Here is a 3,963-nt window from a genome sequence, read left to right on the forward strand (position 1 = left end):
AGGGGAACTCTTTGACGAGTTAGTGACTTAGATCCTGGGGAGGCATCAATGAAGGACAAGGTCATGACAGAAATGTCAACTCAGTTGTTCATCGTTGCTCGACTGGGGGCATCGCGATGAAGCGGCAGCACTCGCGGACCAGACGAGGATAAGAGATGACCGTCAGGATGGCGGAGTGACTCGCCAAGCCCAATTCCGTGTCGCTAGCGACTTGCATCCCCCTATTTTGACCATCTCATCAACCCGCCCAAGATGAGAGCCTGGCTGGACAAATTTAAGTCTTATTTACAATGCTTCTAACATGGGCACCTTGGATATTGAGAGGAGCAAAAGTCGTTTTTCATCAGGCGCATGAATGGGGAGCTTGTGATTACCATGAAAACGAGATTGGCCAGCAATTTCACGATCGATGCCTGTTTCCAGACGCTTGAGGACCGATTCCTGGAAATTCCATCCACTGTTCCGAGACGTCTAACCTGGAAGCAAATGAAGAAGGCAAAGACTCAGAAGTTATCTGATTATTACAGTCAGATGCGTGAGCGATCGGAGGATGAGCTGAGCTTTATAATGTAACTGTGGATGAACAATACATGTTCAGTTGTGTTTTGGCATGCAAACACGAGACTGATCTAGTTTTTTCAAACTCCTGGAGATTGTCCATCCCACATTGGAGGGCGTTCTGGCCGCAGCGACGGCATTCGAGGCAGCAAGGGAGACTCGCGAGCAGGCCATCCCCACCCACACCATCTCGGCGGTCAGCGCGGAGTGTGGCGGGTGTGGACGACGTGGACATTCCAGGGACCAGTGTCACATGGGGGTGTTGCCTGTCATGACTGCGGGCAAGGGGGACATTTCGCCAGGGACTGCCCTCGTTGTGGACGCCGAGACAGAAGTTGGTCTTGGGACCGGAACCGTGGTGAACGATCCACCAGCCGAGAAAGAGGAAGGAGCCCTTCTGGCGGCAGCCGTGCGTCGCGGAAGGGAAACCGCGCGTCACATTGATGACAGGTCAGACGGAAGCCCGTCGAATGCCGGGATTTCCAGGGGTCAAAGCTGCTACCGGTGGCCGACTCCATCCCAAAAACTCCCACGGCCACGCTTGTGTGCGAGTTTTCGTCTGGATCATCGCGATCGATGCTCGCCATCCTGGACACAGGAGCTACTCAGACCGTCTATCCCGGTTCATTATTGCCCCGGGAATCACGCCAACGCCTTCTAGGACGCGCCTGACTCGGGCCAATGGAAACGGAGATCGCCAATGCAGGATCTGTAGATCTAACTATATTGACATCCAAAGGAATACCGATCACTATCTCAGCCGTGGTGTCCCGGATTTGACAGGTCCCATGCTCGTTAGTTTCCGGGACATGATCTCGCTAGATATCCTGCCCCGGATTTTCCATGCATCAATGGAGTGACGGACGATGTGGAGGTGGATACAGTTCGAAAAAGTTTAAGCAAGACTTCCTTGATGTGCTTGTTGACTCTCTTGGCGAGGCATCTGGAACCATCAAAGGCCCTAAGATGAAGATTCACCTGGACCCCTAACATCACTGTAAAGCCGTGTCAGGTGACAACGGCTCGTCAGGTGCCCATCCACATGAAGAGCATGATGGACAAGTTGATTGACGAGTTGCTCACTGCCAATGTTATAACACCGTGCGGGAACCAACTGAATGGACGTCTCCGGCCCACTTTGTTGAGAAGTCTGGGGGCAAGAGAGGCGCGCCTTTGTTACGGACTATCGGACTCTCAACAAGATTGTCCAACGCCCTGTCATCCCGATCACTGAGCGTTTGTTCTCTCTCTCTTTTTACTATGAAAAATAATCGAACCTGTTTTAGGTGACAATTCATTATCCTACCGACGACTTTTTTCAAAAGGAGAGGAAATGTCATGTAGGGTCTTGCTCCGGTGCTTTTTCTTGCTTTAATTTGGAGCCATTCAAGAAATGTATTCAGATATTAATGGAAAGTCCAAGTAAAGCACCCAACTTTAGCTGTAAACGTTACACACAGTTTTTAAAACGAGTACATAAGACTTAGTGTTGCCATTTTGTTGCGCCACTGCCTAAGCGCCCCCTGACCCTTGCAACCGAGCTGCCCGCAGGCTTGCGCCGCGGCCTAGGCGCCCCCTGACCCTTGCAACCGAGCTGCCGCAGGCTTGCGCCGCGCCTAGGCGCCCCCTGACCCTTGCAACCGAGCTGCCGCAGGCTTGCGCCGCGGCCTAGGCGCCCCCTGACCCTTGCAAACCGAGCTGCCGCAGGCTTGCGCCGCGGCCTAGGCGCCCCCTGGCCCTTGCAACCGAGAGGTTAGGTTAGGTCAGGTTAGGTTAGGTCAGGAATGATTTCAAAATGGCAACACTGACTCTCTGGATGTTGACAGTTTATGTGCTTATGTACTCGGTTAGAAACTCCGTGTAACGTCCATAAACTTTAGCCGGCGTTGTCAACAAACGGACGTCAGGTTCGTTGTCGGATGAAAAGGGTTGCCAGAGAAGACTTCAGCTTGGCGTTGACACATTATAAAAGTAAGTATCACATTTCCTCAAAAACTCAGTGGTAAGTAATTTACATTTACTTGACCAATCAGGCCAATCTTGACCAATCCAAAATGGCCTCCTTTAAAATTCATTTTCAAAGTTGGGTGATATATTCGGACAAAATTATTCATTTCTGGTCGCAGGAACACGAGATATGTATATCAGTTTTAAATTTGTATGTTTCCTATTGATCGACCTTACGGATTACTATATTCCACGTCACATCAGATATGTTTCACAATGTCTTTGTTGCTTCTTTGGATTCATATTTGTTATTACTGAGTAGATAGGTCCCAGGTCTTGATTATACACTTTAGCATTGTATCCTTCCTCCCTGATGTGCACAGGTAGTCTTTCCCAAATTTCAACAATTCCGGTAATATTTGACTTCTTGGTTGCTTGGGGAGGGTAGGCTCTGGATGACCTTTGGAGCGCGTTCTTTTCACCCACACGAACCTCCTTTCGTCCGGTTGTAAGTGTAATAAGTGGTTGTAGCTAGAGCCACTATAATAGAAAGAGTACGCGCATGAGATTTTTGGTCCCAAAACGTCGTTTCCATTGTACTGTGGTTCTTGAGTTCACCCCAAGGCGGCTTTTCCTGTGTTATGTATTTACTTCATTGTTGTAAAACGTAGCAAGAAAATGAATTGTGTGCATTTTTTAAAAAAATCTATAATCTTTAAGGCCTTTAAAATGACAAATTAGTCGGGCCGGAAGGTTGACAATCTCTGATAACGCAACCCTGCTTCCGGCTGTGTAGCCAGTCTTTTCCACAATGCCAATTTCCCAAGTGACTGGACAATAATCTAAATCCCGCAACCAGTAAGAAAGCTGTCCCTTGAACGTTCAAGGCCAAAAAAATCCAACTTTCTATAATGATCGGTGTCAAGCTATTTTTTCATGAGGAAATGAAGCAGCACTACTGACACCATTGGCACATACAATCAAGAAATTAACATCAAGGAATGCACCCAAAGTATAATCTTTTTTTTAAATGAAACAAAATAGGTATGTAAAACCACTATTTTGGCCAAACTTTCCTGTTGTCACTATTCTAAACCACAATTATATAATGTGAACAAAAGAATTTTGATATTGTACTCGAAAAATGCAACACTCAAGAAGTTCGTTCAAATTGAGGTATGTTAGTAGATTGTGAAAGGAATTATTGAAACCAAAGAGGAACTCAAAATAAAGTGGTGGATCCTGACCTCGTGCACAAGGGTGATGGCCAGCGTCAGGAGCAAAGGAAGGTCTAAGGCCATCAATAATCAGGAAAACTTGGATTGGAGTTTTTTTAAAACTAAATTTACCTTTCCAATTTGATCAATTGTTTCAGATGTTTTCAGTGCTTATATAATTCGTCATTTTTGAGGCTCGAGCTTTCACGTGTTTAGCCTTTGTCTAGCAATAGGACAAATT

The sequence above is a fragment of the Tigriopus californicus genome, chromosome 12 (genome assembly GCF_007210705.1).
Source record: "Tigriopus californicus strain San Diego chromosome 12, Tcal_SD_v2.1, whole genome shotgun sequence".
Taxonomy (NCBI): domain Eukaryota; kingdom Metazoa; phylum Arthropoda; class Copepoda; order Harpacticoida; family Harpacticidae; genus Tigriopus; species Tigriopus californicus.